The sequence below is a fragment of the Heteronotia binoei genome, chromosome 16 (genome assembly GCF_032191835.1).
Source record: "Heteronotia binoei isolate CCM8104 ecotype False Entrance Well chromosome 16, APGP_CSIRO_Hbin_v1, whole genome shotgun sequence".
Classification (NCBI taxonomy): domain Eukaryota; kingdom Metazoa; phylum Chordata; class Lepidosauria; order Squamata; family Gekkonidae; genus Heteronotia; species Heteronotia binoei.
The window spans coordinates 18,600,860-18,621,461 of NC_083238.1; the positions used below are offsets into that span (position 1 = coordinate 18,600,860).

At 47.7% G+C, this 20,602-nt stretch overlaps 1 protein-coding gene and 1 non-coding gene across 3 annotated transcripts in view; one reads left to right on the forward strand and one right to left on the reverse strand.

Moving 5' to 3' along the window:
- GALNT13 (polypeptide N-acetylgalactosaminyltransferase 13) overlaps window positions 1-20,602 on the forward strand; it is a 370,357-nt gene that overhangs the window by 213,408 nt on the left and 136,347 nt on the right. The window lies entirely within an intron of this gene.
- On the reverse strand, window positions 18,353-18,427 carry TRNAP-UGG (transfer RNA proline (anticodon UGG)). Its single transcript has one exon. It is a non-coding gene; the product is annotated as a tRNA-Pro (tRNA).

A 20,602-nucleotide genomic window follows, 5' to 3' on the forward strand; every position in this document is an offset into this window, starting at 1 on the left:
TTTCCTCTTTTCTTGTGAACAGGAGGTAAATTAATCGAGCTGTTTAACTTTTAACAACTTGTTTGAGTCTGTTCACAGGAACAGGCCACTTGCAGCCATCAAAAACAGATTACAAGCTGATGAGGAATCAGCTGGGAACAGCCCTCATTTTGGGCAGTAACTCACAGAAACAGAGCCCCAGAACCTCTGAATTTTATTGTGGTCTTTTGTTCTTACCCCCCCCCCCAAAAAAAAAAAAACTTGCTTCTGAGCTCTATTGTTCAAACCCCCTGTAGAAATTTTGCTGAACTCTAAGATTTGACAAACTTTCTAATATTTTTTTCTCACCAAAAAATGGAAAAATAACCAAAACATATAAAGCAGACAAATGGAAGAAAATAATATTAAAATATGATGGGAATAAAGTTTTATTATGACAATTATATAATACAGCTAATTATCGACCAATAAGCTTGCTAGACATGATAGGGAAACTCTATGTCAGACATCTTCTATCCATGCTGGAAACGTGGGTAACTGAGAACAATTTGATTGCACCACAACAAACGGGATTTAGGTAGGGCCATTCTACTCTTGATCACTGCCTTCTATTACAACACCTTATAAATAAATATACAAGTGGACCTTCAAAAAAACTATTTGTGGCATTTATCGATCTTAAAGCTGCATTTGGTACTCTGTTTCAAGACACCGCCTATGGAAAAAATTGTGCAGCATGAATATTGATTGTTGGCTGCTTGAACGAATACAAGGTCTCTATACCGATACAAGTCTAAAGATCCGACTTGGTATCCATGACCAATTGTCCAATCCAGTTAAGACCACAAAAGGTGTCTGACAGGGGTTGCATTCTAGCCCCATTCCTTTTTAATCTATATTTGAATGATATTGTTGATCATCTCTCAGGTCTCCATTTTTTTCCAGTTAAAGTAGGCAATAAATTTATCTGTACCCTACTTTATGTGGATGATACTCTGTTAATCTCCCACACTCAACTTGGTCTTCAGAGACTATTGAGACAGCTTAGTTCTTATCGTAAAAGTAATCTATTACACATAAATTACAGTAAATCAAAGGTCATGGTCTTTGCTAAAAGGCCTCGCTGTTATAGATGGAAAATGGATGAGAGACCATTAGAACAAGTATCTATCTTCAAATATCTTGGAGTGTCATTCCACCAGTCTGGCTCTTGGACTTTGCATATAGACAATGCTAAGAATAAGCTTGAGAAGGCTATTGTCTGCCTATTGCGTTTTTATAGGAGGAGAGGTGGCTGTCTGATTCTTCCAACTATAGAAATATATAAAATGAAATTATTACCTCAACTTCTGTATGGAGCGCCGGTTTGGGCCTCAGGAAATTTGCATTCCCTAGAAGTTTCTCAGAATAAATTCACATGCAGGTTACTCGCTGTTCCATCATCAACAACATCTGTGATGACTAGAGTAGAACTATCCTTACCCCCAATAGCAACTTTAGTTTATAAACGAATCATCAATTATTGACTGAAGATTATTTTCTGTATGTCTTCTGAACTATTAACTTTAGCTTATGGGGAGATGAAGGATGGGTCTTGGCGCAGTTTTGTTTTGAGAATAGTGGCTAATCTTGGTTTCTGTGTACAATATTTGAGATCTCTAGGATTTGATGATGCCAAATCTTATTAAACAAAGATTGCTTGACCAGAGTGCACAGACTGATATGGGTTTACTTGACAAATTGAGAACCACCATGTCTATAAACAATTATCTCCATCTCCCTTGACATCCTCTCCATATTTGCCAATTTAAACAATCCTAAATATAGAAAGTCCTTTACTAGGGCTCGTTTTGATATTCTACCACTCCTGGCCATAGAAGGTCGTTACAAAGGGTTGCCATATGTATGTTCTTGTGATCAGAAGTCCATTGAAGACCAACCCCATGCTATATTTTATTGCATAAAACATGAAGCTAAACGAAGTAAGTTTTTATGTCCCATTATATCTCACCTTTCTAAAAAAACAGACCAAGAGAAGTTGGTCTTTCTGTTGTCAGATAGGGTAAAATATATCAGTATCCAAGTGGCCAAATTTGCCGCTGCTGTTATAGGAAAAGTGGAGAAAAAGAAAAAAATGATCAATGCGACATTTAACCTGCTTCTGGTTAATTTTAAAATTGTTTTTTTTTAAAGTTTGTACCAATTTCATTACAATTTCATCGTTGAGATATACATTTTACTGATGTAATGATGTTTATACTTGTATTCTACATTTTGGAATTACCCATTTTTTAATTGTTTTGCTGGTTTGATTATTGTATTATGCTCTTTAACTTTTAAGTTTACTTGCTATGGCTCTTATTGCTAATGCAATAAAGTTTATATATGCAATTCAAGAGGCATTTTAAGGTAGATGCCAACTGATATAATTTAGTACATCTTCTGGTGATGTCATGGGTATGTGGCATATGCAAATGAGTTGTGCCAATGAGCTCTGGCACCTCTTTTTCTACAAAATGACTCCTGACTGGGAATCAGCTTCTGAGCTCCGGCTGGGGAAATATCACTTTGCACCAAATTGGGAGTGGGTTTAATTTGAAACTTGGCTGATTGATTTTTGCAATGCTGATGACGCAGCCTCTGCTCGGGTGATGGACCTGGTGTCATCCATGGTGACACTAGGACTCTCTCAATATGTGACATTACCCACCCACCAGGCCGGACACACGCTGGATTTGATCTTTGCAGCAGGAGTGGTAGTGGACCGGATTACTGCTGAGCCAGTGCCATGGTTGGACCACTGTGCCCTAAAGGCCCGTAGGGACATGTCACTACACCCCTGTTTAGGTGCCAAGCATGTTTTGGCTTGCCCACAAAGCCTGATGGACCCAATGTAGCTTCAGATGGCCTTGAGGGATCCCTGGCCCCCCTGGCGGCTCATTAGATGAGCTTGTGGAGTCCTGGAATAGCCAGCTCTCTGCAGCCATTGATGAAATCACAGCTAGATGTCCTCTTTGCCCCTGCTCACGACTTGCACTGTGGTATGCTCCAGAAAAGATCGATGAAGCGGCAGCTTAGATGACTAGAGAGACGGTGGCGGCATACTCAGGACAAAGCGATGAGAACATCTTATAGGTCATTTATGTAGACCTATGAGGTAGCAGTCAAGACCACAAAGAAAGCTTACTTTGTGGCCCGGATTGTGTCTGCAACCTCATGCTCATCCCAATTATTTAGTACAATTTGGTCCTTAACTGCCCTACCACAAGGCAGATCAAATGCTAGGGAATTAGAAATTGGCTGCGAGGCTTTTGCGAGTTTTTTCACAGATAAGGTCTCATCACTCTGTCACGACCTCCCTGCCACACTTGAAACAGTAACTGAACTCAAGACTCCGAGCACGTCTTCAGGTCCATTTCTGGATCACTTTGACCCACTCAGCCTGGAGGAAGTTGACAGGATTCTCATTGCTGTGCGCCCTACAACTTGCATTTTGGATCTGTGCCAGTCTTGGCTGATAAAAGCTTGCCAGATGGCATTATGTGATCCACTTCAATCCATTGTCAACATCCCTCATAGAGGGGGTCTTCCCCATACCTCTTAAAGAGGCTGTGATCCGCCCTCTCTTGAAGAAACCATCTTTAGACCCGACCAATTTGGCCAACTATCGGCCAGTGTCAAACCTGCCCTTTTTGGGTAAGATTATAGAGAAGGCAGTGGTGACACAGTTACAGGGTTTCCTAGAGAATGCTTCCATACTGGACCTGTTCCAGTCCAGCTTCTGCCCAGGCCACAGGATGGAGACGGTGCTGGTTGCCCTCATGGATGACCTCCTGAGACATCTGGATCAGGGCAGCTCGGCAGTACTGCTCCTATTAGACCTGTTGGCTACATTCGATAGAGTCGACCACCAGCTGCTGTCTAGCTGTCTTGCTTACGTGGGGATACAGGGGTCTGCCTTACAGTGACTCTCCTCTTTCCTCCAAGGTTGGGGACAAAAAGCGGCAATTTGGGAAATGCTGTCCCAGAGACACCCACTTATTTGTGAGGTGCCCCAGGGGGCAGTTCTTTCCCCAATGTTGTTTAATATCTATATGTGCCCCTTGCCCAGATGATCAGGAGGTATGAGCTGGGTTGCCATCAGTATGCTGTATCTATTGATGGGTGGCCGGTCCACCTGCGCCCCGGAGAATTTGGACCTGGCGCTGCAAGCCATGGTATCATGGCTCAGGCTGAGCTGGCTAAAGGTGAATCCAATGAAGACGGAGGTTCTCTATCTAAGTCACAGCAGCCCGGGAAGGGTGATCCCTGTACCAGCCTTCGATTGGGCGCCATTGACACCAGCGTTGAGGGTTAAGAGCTTGAGAGTGCTTCTGGAGTCACACCATCCCTTCTCCCCTACCATCAGGGAGGTGGCGATAAGAAACCAAAGGCAAGAGACATTTTACTGTACTGGAGGGTCCAGCAAGGAGAAGCACAGACTTCACAGGCAAATTGGGAGCTGCACATCCAGAATCCAAGCAGCCCAGCAAGGCAGCACCAACATCTGTTGCCTTGTGCAGAGAAGGAAGAGCTTCAAATTGGCCATTCCCACTTGGCTAGATGATACTGGTCAAAAAGAGCAAGGACCAAAAATACACATCGCAGGGTATACCTCTCCAGCCACTGTTAACATACTCAGGCTGCAACTGAGATGATCCAAATAAAAAAGGGGAAGAAAGTGCAGAAGGAACACATCCTGTAAATACAATTTATTGATGCTGGAATCTGAGCAAATTTTATGCACAAAGACACTGGAGAATTTTAGTTAATGGTCTTGGGTCTCTGCAGTTAAAAGGCCTTTTACCAGCCAGAGCAGCTTCTCTGGACAGCATGCAACAAAGGTGGCAAAAATTAGAATTTTTCTTCTGTTCATTGTTGCCCCAGAGCAACACTATACTTGGTCAGATTTGTTCCAAATGTCTCTACATTTGTGTTATAGTTTCAGCTGCTTCATTGTTCCCCATTGTCTGATATACCGGGGAACTGACCTAATTATGCCTGCAGATCAAGACATCTAATAGTGATTGTATCTACAGCACTGAATGACCTGCTACCCATGTCCATTGCAAATTGCTTCAGAGACCTCAGAAAGCTATCCAGATTTTTCACTCTGTTCTGCCAGATGAACAGATCTCTAGCTCCTGGAAATTTAAGAATCCCTGACACTTCAGGGTTGCCAAGTTCCTTGGACCTGCCAGTGGAGGAAGGGGGGGATGCTGAAGTGGGAAAGATTGCTGAAAATAAACAAGATGGAGTGGGAAGGAATGCTGAAAATAAACATAATGTGCCTACGTGACCCAGAAATGATATAGACATGTCAGGAATGTTGGGGTGATTCTCTTGTTTTTGGGCAAAACTATGGTAGAATTATCATGCCCAAAAGTTTTTTGCCTAAAAACCATACTGTCGCCCCCTGATGTCACCGTGATGCCTGTGTCACTTTCGGATCACAGGCATGTTGTGTTTCTTTCTAGCTTCTTGCCTATTTGGGGGTTAATGGGGGGGTGCATAGAGGAGCAGCCATCTCAATGGAAGGCACCCTCTAATCAAGCCTCCAGGACGGTCTGCATTCTCCCACCCCGGGTCATCAAACCCAAAGGCTGATCCTGCGAGACCCCTAACTCACCAAAAAGGGGATGTTTTCTGGTCCTCCCCTAGCCACATAAACCCAGTAAAACCTGCCACTACTAAGGCCAAGTCTCTACTTAGACCTTAGCACCCACCGAGAGGCCCAAGGCCCCCCGCAGCCTTTGCCAGAGATCTCTCAAGAAAAGCATGTTACCTTTTTCAGAGAGATGCATCCCATCCCTTCTGAAGAGGTCAGGAAATTTCGTAGAAATATCCGGGTGGGGCAGATAGTGGCCCAACCCCTTTTCCAATGCCTTCCTAATTTGTTAGCTTTGTAACGGGCCCTCTCTATACCTGCAAGGTCCCAAGCACTACACCAAACAAGGCAGGGCATCATGGCTGACCAAATTATAGTGATCCCGGGCCATCTCTCCCTAATGTACCAAAAATTCTCTTGGGTCTGCAAGACTAAAGCCTTGCCTTTTACTAGCCCAAGATCATTCCATCCCAGGTGAATAGTTAAAACCTGAGGAGGAGGGCCCACATTCCCATGGAATAACAATGGCAGCAGGCCAAGCCATTGAAGACCCTGGCGCCCACGCCATTTGATAGTAATATATTGGCTGAATCCCAGCAGAGAGCCGACCGAAGTTCTCCGAACCTGATGTGCGGCCCAAAACACATAGGTGTGTCCACAGGCGAGAACTTGGCTCTTCTGGCCAGGAACATCTAAAAAGAAAAAACACTCAAACTAGAAACAAGAACCATAACATTTCAACTACAAACAAAGCTAGGAACGGAGCAGAGGGCGAACATAAGATTTATATGCCGATGAGCACCAATGGCCCAGGCGCTGAATGGAGGAGGAAGAATATCCCAGGGCAATGGTTGTAGAGGCCACCCCAATTCTAAAGGAGTGTGTTCCAAACCACACCCCGGACAACCCCAGCTTAACTAGAACGCGGGACGTCACAGCCCAAAACTGATTCTTTGTCTGTGGGCTGCCGTTAAGGTGACAAAACAAAAACGCATCATTGGGCCCCCAAACTGCCAAATAAGCAGCCAAAGCAGAAACTGGGCACAACTCATGCTCAGACATGTGCCCAGCTCCAACACAATCCCTTTGTGATGCTGGTCAGTCTTAAAGTGTTGAACGGTAATGACTGCCTTACCCTCAACTAACCTCAGGTCCCGTAGCAACAAAGCATTACCAGAAACATCATTTCTGGAGCCTGCCACTAACTCACTCTAAGGGCCCCAAAAAAGGCAACCAAGGAAGCAGCATGAAACTGTGGATTCGAAATAAGATGCACACACTGTGCCCCAAACCCCCTTCATGCCCCTAAGAATTAGAGGGGAAATAGGCTTCCTAGTATCGAGATTAGGCCCAGCCTCTCTGGCCCATCCCTCCAGCATCTTTCGAAGACAAAAGTTTGTTGTTTCCTCCTTATATCCTAATGCCTTGCTAGCAAAAGCCAGAGCAGACAGGCATCCCCTAATGGATCGCACGGCCAATCCCTTACCTTTTAGAAAAACACAGTAGTGGAGCAACTGCTCCACCAGGAGGGGCCAAACAATGCGATACCCTACCTCTGCCCTAAAGTCCTCAAAACTGCTGCACAGCACGTTCGTAAGACTTCCTGGTGCAAGGCCTATCGCTCTGCAGTCCTGGGCTCTCCAATCAGCCATAGCTCCTGAGCCATTGGCACCAGCTCGTGATCGGCATCTGGGGACAGCTGACGAAACCTCTCCTGTTTATGAGAGAGAGCGTCAGCCACCCCGTTATTTACCCCAGAAACATGCTTGGCTAAAAACAGTATGTTAAGCTGCAGACAATGCAGAGTGAAAGCTTTCACCAATCTCATAACCTGTTGAGATTTGGATGAAAGGAAATGAATGACATGGACCACTGCCATGTTATCGCACCAAAAGTGAATTGTGCGATTGGCCATATAATTCCCCCACAGCCAAACTGCAACAAAAATGGGAAAGAACTCGAGAAACGTAAGATCTTGGATCTTCTTCGTGGTCTCTGTGCATCACACTTACGGGAGAAAGCGCCAGCGCCGATCACGATCGGTAACTTCAAAGCTGCGGATTTCCGCGCCCCCGTCCCAGTGCGCATGCGCAGACACTCCCCTCCCTGCGCATGCCCACTAGGACCGGAGCGGACATCCCGCCAGTTCTCTTCTGACCGCCGTTGAGTTCAGTCGATCCTCAATACGGTCGGTGGATTTCTTCTTCTTAGCTTCTTCTAGCGGATTCTGAAATATTGGAATATTGCCTTTCGTCTTACGTGAGTGGGGAGGAGAGAGAGCAGCTCTTGTTTGTTATTTTCCTGCTTCCCAGTTCCCCTACCCACCCCCCCCCCCACTCCCCCTCACCTCCGCCACCGCATGGAAAAGCGGTGGGGATTTTTCAAGAGGTGTGCCAAGTGCGGCAGCAAAATCGCCCCGCCAGACGGTCACACACTCTGTCTGCTTTGCCTAGGAGAGGCACATAGACCAGACTCTTGCGCGGATTGCGCAAAGTTCTCAAGGCAGACCAGGAAGAACCGGGCAGCCCGCCTTGCCACCGCGTTGCTGGAACAGACTCTGTCCTCTCATAAAATGGCGGCTCCGGCAGGGCAAGCGCCGAAGACGTCGGTCGCGGAGGCGGTCGATACCGAAAGGCCCCCTCCCGATATCGATCGTTCCAACAAGAGACCCTCCTCGGTCTCGGCCTCGGACACTTCGACACCGGCAAAGAAACCGAAGACCGACAAATCATCGGCGGAGCCGAAGAAAAAGGGTGAGAAGAGCAAGCACGTCAAACCGACTCCCACTTCTCCTCGGTCTCCGTTGGAGCCGACGGTCCCTCCATTGAAATTGTTCGCGTCCCCGCGCCGTCGAGTGAGTCCCCAGAGACTGCAATCGATGTCGACGCAAGTTATCGTCTCATCGGACTCGGAACGGGATCTTGAATTGGCCCAAGGGTCGGGAGCGGAATCCAGTCCCCTGGACCTTATGGGCGGAGGGAACGAAAGCCCGAAGGACAGGAGCCCCCGTCGGGGTCGATCGCGGAGTCCACGCCAGGGACGACCGGTCACTCCTCAAAAACGGCCAGCGGGGAATGCACAATCCACGAGCCGTGATCGATCCCGAAGCCCTCGACACCGAAGCGGCTCGGCTGCGAGCGGGAAACGTTCCGAGGAACGCTCCCCGCCTGTCAAAGCTCCGACGCTGCCTTGGGACCAACGCCAATGGCAGTATTTATACGGTTCGTGCCCGATGCCATCCATGTTTCCTTGGTTTCCCCCACACCGGGTTGATTGGGACCAACGTTCCGAGGCATCTTGTCGGTCGAGGACCTCCTACAGGCCCGAGAAACGCCAACCTTCGGCATCGATCTCAAAACCCCCTGTAGAGGAACCACCTAAGAAAACCCGCTCTCCGCGCTCGACCTCGGACGCTTCGACACCGGAGCATCGAGTGAAACCCTCGACGCCTTCGGACCGCTCGGAATCCCCTGAGGGCTCCACGAGGTCGACGGACGGATCGGTTCATGACTCCCCACAATCGCCGTCCCAGAAAGTCACCGAGGAACAGCCCATATCGCCCTCGGAGGACTTGAAATCTTACGGGGACCTAGTTAAAAGAATGGCGCAATCTTTGTCCCTCCCGACGATTCAGCCACAACCGGAAGTGACAGACAGCGTTTTCGATATAGTGCAGAGGGACACTTCGACAGCGATAGCCCTCCCTCTTACGAATGTCATGCTCCACACAGCTAAAACTTCCTGGGACAAACCTGCGTCCACTCCCATTTCGTCACGCAGGCTTGACCACATGTACCGGATCCAGGAGTCTACAGCCGACTTCCTGTTCAATCACCCAAAACCTAATTCTGTGGTTGTAGCATCTTCCTCTAAGGCAAGGAAGACACATACTACTCCTCCGGATAGAGAGGGAAAGAAACTGGACTCTGTTGGACGACGTGTTTACTCAGCAGGTTCGATCGGTCTGAAAGTGGCCAATTACGCGGCCTGTATGGGGCGCTACCAATACGATCTGTGGGACAGACTCTCCACCCTTCTCCCAGGGCTTCCAGAACACAGTAGGAACGCCATTCAGAAGGTACAGAAGGAGGGTATGGGGCTGGCCAAGCAGCAACTGAACTCAGCCAGACACTCAGGGGACATAGCAGCAAAAACCCTCACAACGGGGATCTCACTGAGAAGACACTCCTGGCTGCGATCAACGGCACTGCAAGCTGACACTCAAGCTTACGTGGAGGACCTGCCGTTCGACGGTAATGGGCTGTTTAGCGCTAACACTGATACAGTTCTCCAAGAGATGGATAAAAGTATCCGGACATCTCGTAATTTGGGAGTCCCAGCCTCTTCGCGCCAACAGAATAAACGCCCTTGGTCCAAGCAGTGGAACAAAAAACCTTACACGAAGCCGTCAGGTGAACAGCAATGGAGACCGAAAAATACATCCTTCTCCAAGGGACAATATAACCCAAAATCAAAATACTCTCCAACTTCCTCCCAGTCGTCTCGTCAAAAGGGGAATAGGCAACCGAAGCAGGGCCTTTGACTCTGTTCTCCCTTCCTGTTCCCGCCCTTACCCCTTTTTGGACCACACCCGGCTCTGGCCTTTTTACAACGCATGGGCAGCAATAACATCAGACCAGTGGGTTTTGTCGATAGTCCGGCTGGGCTATCAAATAGAATTCCAACAGGAACCAGAGGTTCCAACATTCGTCTATACCACTCCGTCTGTGACACTTCAAAAGGAAGTGACTGTTCTCCTTCAGAAAGGAGCTATAGAAAGGGTCCCGATGGACCAATTGAGCCTGGGCTTCTATTCCCGTTACTTTGCGGTTCCCAAGAGAGACGGCGGGCTCAGGCCTATCATGGACTTGCGGAACCTCAACCTGTACATACCACATCAAAAGTTCCGCATGACGTCTCTACCCAGCATTCTTCCGTTGCTGAATCTAGGGGATTGGATGGCGACACTAGACTTGCAGGATGCTTACTTCCATGTAAGCATCCATCCATCCCACAGGAAATTCCTACGGTTCGCCATCGGGACCATGCACTACCAATACAGGGCACTGCCATTCGGGTTGTCCACAGCCCCCAGAGTTTTTACGAAAACCATGGTAGTCGTAGCGGCACATCTCAGACTACAGGGCGTGGCGGTGTACCCGTACATCGACGATTGGCTTCTAGTGGCCGAATCGGAAACCAGTCTCCTCCGGCACATCGCAATGACCCTCTCCCTTCTAGAGCAGCTCGGCTTGAAGGTAAACGAAGCAAAGTCCAACTTGAAGCCCTCTCGCAGAGTGCAGTTTATAGGGGCGGTCCTGGACACCCAAGTGTGCAAGGCCTTCCTGCCCGAAAAGAGGGCGAAGGACATCATGGATTTGGTGCAGATCTTCCTAGAGAGCAAATTTGTCTCTGCCCTTCAGGTGCAGCGGATGTTGGGCCTGATGGCATCCACTACTGCGGTGCTGACTTTCGCCAGATTCCACATGCGAACCCTCCAGCTGTGGTTCCTGGGGATCTTCAATTGCATGAAAGACTCCCCCCATCGCAAATTGTTTGTTCCGGAAGGTGTTCTCAGGTCTCTGCTCTGGTGGCAACACAAGCGCAACCTACTGCAGGGGGCCCCCTTTCACAAGCCACGGCCCACCGTCACTCTGACCACAGACGCATCTCTGTGGGGGTGGGGAGCTCACGTGAATGGACTATGTGTGGGCGACGGATGGCCCAGGGACCATCTCCAATACCACATCAATTTCCTGGAGCTCCTGGCGATCCATCACGCCCTTCTCTCGTTCCGCCACCAGTTGACGGGACAGACTGTTGCGGTGCTGACAGACAACACTACTGCACTGGCGTATATAAACCGTCAAGGAGGCACAGTGTCTCGGAAACTTTGCTTGCTAGCTCTGCGGATATGGGAGATCTGCAGAGAAATGGACACAACCTTGACTGCAGCCCATCTGCCGGGAGATCAGAATGGGTGCGCGGATTTTCTCAGCCGAGGGGGAGCTCCCATACACGAGTGGGAACTCAATTGGACCTTCCTTCAACCGGTCTTCCAGAGATGGGGGACTCCGGACATAGATGTCTTCGCCACCCGCGACAACAGAAAGTGCAAGAATTTCTGTTGTCGGGGGGGGAGGGACCCTCTATCGTTGGGGGACGGACTTCTGCTACCCTGGGACAATCGCCATGTCTACATGTTTCCCCCGATCCCTCTTCTAGTTCGGGTGGTACAGAAGATATACAGGGAACGCCCGAGCGGCGTTCTGATCACCCCATGGTGGCCGAGACAACACTGGTTCACTCACATCCTAAGACTATCCGAGGGGGTTTTTCATCAGTTTCCCCCTGTGCCAGATCTTCTACTTTCAGAGCAGGGACGAGTGGTTCACCACGATGTCCCACATCTGAAATTGACGGCGTGGAGACTACGATGACTGCTCTCAGAAAGGGTTCAACATGTGCTCCTTAATTGTAGACGTGAGTCTACAAGGAAGTCTTACGCTTATAAATGGGACTGTTTCGCTCACTTCGTCTCTGAGTCCAGGGGCGACCCCAAGACTACAGGCCTTCCGGGCATTCTTGACTTTCTCATTACCTTGCTAGATAAAGGGCTGTCGGTGTCCTCGATTCGAGTATACCTGGCGGCCATTTCTGCCAATCACGAGCGCATTGACGGCCACTCGGTGTTTACTCACCCGACCACGAAGGACTTCCTTAAGGGACTGCTGCGTTTGTACCCTGCGGTTAGGAAACCGACCCCTACTTGGGACTTGCCAGGTGTCCTAGAAGCCCTTACGGGCAAGCCCTTTGAACCCATGGCCACGTGCTCGTTGCAGCTGCTGTCTTGGAAAACGGCATTCCTGGTAGCTATTACTTCGGCTCGGAGGGTGGGGGAACTGGCAGCTCTAAGATGTGATGACCCCTATCTTCAGTTCCGACCAGACGGGGTGCGGTTACGCCCCGATGTGACTTTTCTGCCTAAGGTGGTGTCCTCCTTTCATCTAAATAAGGACATCTGCCTGCCAGTGTACTTCCCAAACCCGTCTACGGGGTCGGAGCGTAGGCTTCATGCTCTAGATGTTAAAAGAGCGCTTTCCTTTTACTTGCATAGGGTAAAACCTTCACGTAAGGACCCTCGGCTCTTCCTCTCCTATGCTCCGGCTTCGCTAGGACAGAGGGTTTCCTCTCAGAGATTATCAAAATGGTTGACAGAGACTATCAAGCTCTGCTACCTACTTCGGAAGCAGCCTCTGCCGGGGCCGGTCAAGGCTCACTCCACAAGGGCAATGGCCACCTCTGCGGCATTTATGAAAGGGGTGCCGTTGCGGGACATTTGCAAGGCGGCTACCTGGTCCTCTCCGCATACGTTTATAAGACATTATGCGCTGGACCTCCCGTGGGACCGTGGTTCGTCTGTGGGCCGTGCTGTTTTGCAGTCGCTGACCTGTTGACGGACCGGGCAACCCTCCTCCAGGTAGGCTGTTAGCTTGCTAATCTCCCGTAAGTGTGATGCACAGAGACCACGAAGAAGATAAACAGGTTTCCTACCTGTAACTGATGATCTTCGAGTGGTCATCTGTGCAGTCACACTACCCGCCCACCTTCCCCACTGCTGCGGGTCCGTCTACAGGGCTTATGCAGCGGTCAGAAGGAACTGGCGGGATGTCCGCTCCGGTCCTAGTGGGCATGCGCAGGGAGGGGAGTGTCTGCGCATGCGCACTGGGACGGGGGCGCGGAAATCCGCAGCTTTGAAGTTACCGATCGTGATCGGCGCTGGCGCTTTCTCCCGTAAGTGTGACTGCACAGATGACCACTCGAAGATCATCAGTTACAGGTAGGAAACCTGTTTTTCACACCTGCCTGAACCCATGAATCTGGCCATGTATCCACGCACCAATGTCTGTGAAAATAAACCCCAAAACCTAAAGACCCAGCAGCATCAGACATGACCTGAAGCTCCGCCTCAAGTCTCATGTCGTCTCTCCAAAAAGAAATCCCATTAAAGGACTCCAAAAATTCTTGCCATACCCTTAAATCCTCCCTCATGCTGCTGTGTTCTACGTTGAGGCAGACGTAGGCCTGCCATAGCATCACATAGCCTACGAAGAAAAGCTTGTCCAGGAGCAACCACTTTGCAAACAAAGTTAAGATGCCCAGCCAGCTGCTGGAGCTCAAGCAATGTGATCTTTTGCTTAAGGAAGGAAGGACTTAATCCTACTCAAATCTGCCACTTTTTGAATAGGTATTCTGGACAATTGCTCCAGGGTATCCAGGTCAATCCCTTAAAAAGATAAGTTTTTGGGCCAGACCTTCCGTTTTTTTCTGTGCCAACGGAACTCCCAATTCTGCAGCCAGCTCAATGAAGCCAGACAACAGCTTTCCGCAACGCCCAGTCCCTACAGGACCCACAAAGAGGTAGTCATCCAAATAATGAACAACATCCTGCAAACCAACTTTTTCATGAACAGCCCATTCCAGGAACGTGCTGAAACACTCAAAAGTCGCACATGAGACAGAACAGCCCATTGGCAAAGCTCTGTCCATGTAAAATTGCCCTTCAAAAGAAAATCCTAAAAGCTCAAAATCAGCCAGATGGACAGGTAGAAGGCGAAACGCAGATTTAATAACGCATTTAGCCAACTCTGCCCTTTATTGCAGCATCGTACCACGTCCATGGCCTGATCAAAGCTGGTATACCTAACCGAGCATAAATGCTCAGGAATCCCATCATTAACTGACTTCCCCTTGGGGAAGGAGAGATGGAGAATCAAATGAAATTAACCAGGCGCCTTTTTTGGCACCACACCCAAGGGCAAAATCCTAAGGTTAGGCACTGGGGGATTAGAAAATGGGTCCAAAATCCTGCCCTCTGCCAACTCCTTGGCAATCTTATCCTTAACTACATGCTCTAAACCTTTAACAGAACTAAGATTCCCAAACCGAAATGAAACCCAGGGACCCTGAAAAGGAATCCTAAAACTGAACTTAAACCCTTTTAACAAGTAAATGCTATCGATCCTTCGTGGATACCTAGACAGCCAGTGCTCAAGAGGTCCCACCTTTATCGAACTGGGCCCCTTTTCCAGCTTTGTAATTACTCCCCCCCCCCCCCCGCCGCCTTGTTTCTTGTGGTTCCTATGTGGCTTGGCTTTGGGGCAGTTACTAAAGGAGTGAGAGCCGCCACACATGGGGCATTCATGCTTGAACTGACAAGCTTTTCTATTACACACTCCTTGGGAGCCAGACTCCCAGCAAAGCAGGTGGGGTTGAACCACCTGCCCCGCAGAACTGAGGGAGGAGGATGACGAAGCTGAAGAAGTCGCCGCTGTCCTGGCCACCAAATGACTGCTATCCGAGCGGTCACCAAACTTTGGCCGCGCAGGAGACATGACTTGAAGCCACATCTGTTGGTGAATGAGATCCCACTGAAGGGAAGGGTACAAGCAGCCCTCATCCTGAATTCTTCATCATATTGAATCCAGGCAGGCCCACTAAACATTGTGTACCCCTTATAAATGATATCCATATACTGGATAAGTGCAGCCGCCCGCCAAGGCTGGGCGTGTGCAATCACACCAGCATATATAAAAAACCCAGGCAGCCAATTGGCCCAAGTCCAGTCCACTTTGTGCTTCTTCAATTTCTCTTTTTCTTTGTCATCTAAATCCTCCTTATCTTTTTTTTCCAACTCCCAGAACAGGAGGGAGAATATATTGACATACTCCCCCTTTAGGATCTTATCTTTTGTTGCAGGCAACAAATGATCACCCAAAGGTAATGCTACCTCCCCGAAAGGTAAGGCTGTAAAGGGGACTGCCCCATAGGGAGAGGGAAAGCCCCAACCCCCCAAAAAAGAACCTGCAAAACCCTGTTGCCCAACAGCTGGCCAATTTTCATAGGGACCAAAATGTCCAGGTGGCTAAGACCAATTTGACTGAGAGCTCATACCTGGGGAGGGAGCTATGCCAGAACTCCCTGCGGCAATGCCAGGAGTGGCAGGACCCCATGGACCCCAAGGCCAAGCTAGCCCAGTATATGACTGTGGAGTGTCACCAGCCTTATCCATGGTTCCAGTAGGCACCAGCGCCGACCCTGATCCAGCAGCCCGCAGAGATGCAACTGATCCCCCATCTGAACCGCCAAGTCCAATGGCACCTCCTGCGATGTTTCCAGCAGACCTGCCCTCGAGAATAGACAACCGAGATAGCATATCTGTCTGAAATGCCATTTTAGAAACCTTTCCCAATCCTAAACCTTGTGAGGGAGTAATACCAGACACTTGCTCCAGCGCCAACAGCTGTTGCATAATAGCTGCATTAACTTCATCCTCACCCTCATCAGAAGAAGATAAAGGCGGTGGTGGCCTTTTAGGCGGGGCCTTTGGCGCAGGCTGCTTACCCTTGGATTTACCCATCCCTTTTCTACCAGACATCTCTGCAATGCCAAGGGCAAATAATACTACATGAAATTACACCAAATTGGCCCCCTGTTAAACTGCCCCTAACAGCTGCTCACTACTGAAGAACAGCCCCAGGAAGCTGATAGAGCCTGCTTATGTAAAGCTGTCTTATACTGAATCAGACCCACAAAATGGCTTCCCTTCCACAACTCTATAAAATGGCCACCGTCCCACAGAAGAAGAAGGAGAAGCAATATGGCTGCTGCCCAACAGTAGAAGGGAAAGCAAATATGGCCGACTCCACCCAGGACAGCCCCACCCAACCTCAGCAGGGTAGTCGAAAACAACCCCCCCGCCTATAAAAGAAGGAAAAGGACACACAAACCCACTTCCTCTAAAAGAAGGAAAGGAATTTAACGAAAATTGGGTGTGTGTGTGTGTGTGCAAATGCCCCCCTAGAAACTCAGATCTTAAGCGAGGGGGGGGGGGCGGTAGGATCAAAACTGGAAAAGGAGAGGGGGGGGCAAAACAGGCCGTTGAATGGAGCGCCTCTCCCCCCATTTACAAAACGCCACAATCACTGGAAACAATCCCGATCTTCAGGCCAACACCGTTGAGCCCGAAGACATTGTTGCCGTTACCAAAGAGCCGCGCCTTCCCACCTTATCAACGATCCAATCACTAAAAAGGGAAACTGACAAAGGAGCCTGAAGAGGAGCGAATAAAAATGCTCCCCCCTGGCCCTGCAATCATCCAAAACAACCCAGACTGGCCCGGAGTGAAAACAATTGCTCCTGACGATCCCTACAGACACCGGCAATGAAACTGACAGGGAAAAAGCAGGAGCCAGCACACAGTGCTCCCGTTCTTCCGAACTTCAGCCATGGACTGAGATAGGGGGTGGATGATCCTGGCGTTACTACAGCAAAGCCCCGCCCCCTCCAAAGCACACCCAAATGGGCTGCAAAAGTCCTCCCTTCCAGGAATGCGAATACATTCCTGCAGCCTAGCAGCGTTGCTGCTGGATGCTAGAAACGGATTATGTAAATAGCCAAGCTAATTTATTCATTTGTGCTTCCAATTACTTTAAAATACTTAACATGTATCAGCTGACTTTTATATACCGAAAGTCTTCTGTGAAAGGTTACCCTGTTTTGTATATTTTAAAGTTCTCTTGATTTTGCTTCTTGAATTTTACTGTTTCCCATCTGCTGAGTAGAACTATTTTGGCCATGACATCTTTATTCATACAGCAGAAAATATAATAAAGAGGACAGGTGCTTTGTCACATTGGAAATGGTGGCATAATAAATGTATGTTGTTTGGGTATGAATGATCCCGTCTGAGATGAAAGTCTGATAGCATATCTCATAAAACTTTCAACTTTAAGTCACTCTTTGCGCCCAAATGTGACATTTCATAGCAGACATTTGAATTGAGTTTTAGCTTCAGTGAAATACATCTTGCAAGAAAGACAAAGGAACTACTTCACTTTTTCTCTTCTGCCATTTGTCTATTCAAAATTCCTCCAGTTGCTTTCCCGCACATTTAGAAACTTTTGTTTTAGAAGAAGATCATTCCAGGAGGCTTGTATACCAAGGAAAGAGTGCTGTAGCAAGGCACCATTTTGCATATTTCTTTGTGTGAGAGTGAGAGAGAAAACATAGAAATTCCTTCCCCTACTTTCAAGCAGGCTTGTGAAAATTGTGCCCATGCCATTGTTCAGTGGAGCACACGGCTTCTCTTGGTCCATGGGCAAGAGTTCTTAATGCTCATGCAGGTCAGCTAATCAGCTAAAGATTTTGGAGGGGGCATTTAAGCTCTCAGCAGATCCAGCAGAAGACTTTAGCAAACAGAAGTGGGGGGTAGATTGTGCCAGTTGTCCCCCACTGCAACCTCATGCTACCTCCATGCTGTTCCCCAGGTTGAGCATTTTGTGGGTCATTTGGAGCTGCACTGGGAGAAGGCAAGAAAGTTGCCCTCCACTGATAGAATTCCTTCTTGAAGTCTTCTGCTGGATTCAGTCCACTACCTTTAATTGATATCATGGGAAGATGTAAGGAGGGGATAGTTCTGGAGGCATAACCCACAAAAGTATATTCTGCTTGCATCGCATGGTTGGGGGGGTGGGAGTGGCAAAAGCCATTTGCTTATGTTGCCCTTTTCTCCAGTTTTGGACATATGAACATGAACATATGGAGCTGCCTTATATTGAATCAGACCTTTGGTCCATCAAAGTCAGTATTGTCTTCTCAGACTGGCCGCGGCTCTCCAGGGTCTCAAGCTGAGGTTTTTCACGCCTATTTGCCTGGACCCTTTTTTGGAGATGCCAGGGATTAAACCTGGGACCTTCTGCTTCCAAAGCAGATGCTCTACCACTGAGCCACCATCCCTCCCTTACCTGATCCCCCCATAGAATCAGTAAGTGATGCTGTGTTCACAAGCATGGTTTTGATCTGCATAAGTCCTATTTGAGTAGGGATTTACAAATCTCTAGTAAAAAAAAAAAAGATGGGATAATGTTGTTCTTAAAATTTATTTCAAAAATCTGTATGCTGCCTCGCCAAACCTGCTCAAAGCCCTCAAAACAATGCTCAAAACAATAAAATAAAACCAAATAAAAGGACAATTCTGATAATAAGAAATCGCAATAATAAAACATATCAGTAAATCCATCCAATAAAACGTACCAGTAAAAGCAAGCTACAGCATCAAGTCACATAAAATGAGAGCACACTGAAATGTTTTGAATAAACAGGCTAGGAGCAGGCCATAAAACAGTTTTAAAAGCCTGGGTACAAAGATGTGTCTTGGCCTGGCATATAAGGGAAAGCAGGTACCAGGCAAACTTTAAAGAGCAGGTATACCAAAAGTAAGGCAACACTACAAGATAGTGGGAAAAGGTAAGAAATTTAACACTCAAGGCCCCTCCCAGCATTCCAAATGCTCTCGTTAGAATTGAATTGGACATGGTCCCAGTGGGGCAAGGCTGTGGATACTGACCATCCAATACAGGCTGAAACTTATTTTTCATCCCAAAGGGCTGACAGGCTTAATCCTTCAAGATAATATGGAGTCGCCATGACTGAAAGCTCTAAAGACTTCCCTTATATGGCCTCTCAAGTCAATACCTTAGCACCTTGGCATACAATAAGGCAAGAGAGTTGGTGGCACAAAGGATATTAGATACTGCCTGACAAATTGACTTCAATAACTCGCAAAAATAGTGCACCTTTATAGAGCCAGTTCATAGATGATCTCCCATGCCATATATCACCTAGAAAACCATGAATACAGAAGAATTTTCTCCCTTACGAGGTGGGACGCCCTCCCTTCTGCAGTTACAGAGGGTAGATACAGGAAAATCCCCTATGAAGCTCATATATGCCCTTGCTGTAATGATGGCATAGAGTCATTAGTTCATGTCTTCTATTAATGCAAGGTGTATAATAAGCATAGGGAAACCCTCCTGCCGTCTATGAACACATGAACATATGAAGCTGCCTTATACTGAATCAGACCCTCGGTCCATCAAAGTCAGTATTGTCTTCTCAGACTGGCAGCGGCTCTCCAGGTTTTCAAGCTGAGGTTTTTCACACCTATTTGCCTGGACCCTTTTTTGGAGATGCCGGGGATTGCACCTGGGACCTTCTGCTTCCCAAGCAGATGCTCCACCACTGAGCCACCGTCCCTCCCCTAATTATTACTCCCCCTACCAGCAGTCAAAAAATACGGCAAAGAACTCCTGGATGGCAAATATCCTGCAATTACTCTTAAAATAGCTAAATTTGGTTGGTTCACCTTTAGGAAGAGAAAAATATTAGTAGCTTAAAATGCCAGAGTACATTTGTCTTAATGGCCATTTCTGTATATTTATCAATTTTAACAATGTCATATTATGTTTACCATGTTTTTACAGATAGTTCTTATGGATACGTATAGATATTTTCTGTTTAGGATGCTGGCTTTTTGCAATAAATAAATAAATATGAACATGCAAGGGAGCCCCGCCCCTACTGATATGAAATCCATGGGTCCTAGGATTCATGGATCACTGTTAGTGATCCGGCAAGCTAAAGTACTTCCCATGTTTGTTCAGAAATGAACTTTTGCTTTTTTTTATCTAGCATAGTTGGATATTTTAGTATTTTATTTAATCATTTGTTAAAAAGTTGGCTAGCAACTTCCACTCAAATTATTGTAAGTGTGCCTAAGTTCTGTTGGTGAGATTTCCAAATAAATGTGTTCATGAAAGGACTAAGGAGCCTCTAGATTGTTTTCAAGGATAACATATTGAGCCACCCTCCCCAATGTTCCCTCTAAGTTGTGGAGTCTTGTGAGCAGAAATTCTACATTGTGAGCTTACTGCATACATTAGTTTGCTCTGAGGCCATTTTTTGTGAGCTAAGACAAAAATATGTGAGCCAGAGGCTAAAAATCTGTATGCTAGCTCACACTAACTCAGCTTAGAGGGAACTGTGCTGCCAGGATAGCACATTATCTGTGTGCTAGCTCACACTAACTCAGCTTAGAGGGAACTGTGCTCCCAGGATAGCACATTATCTGTGTGC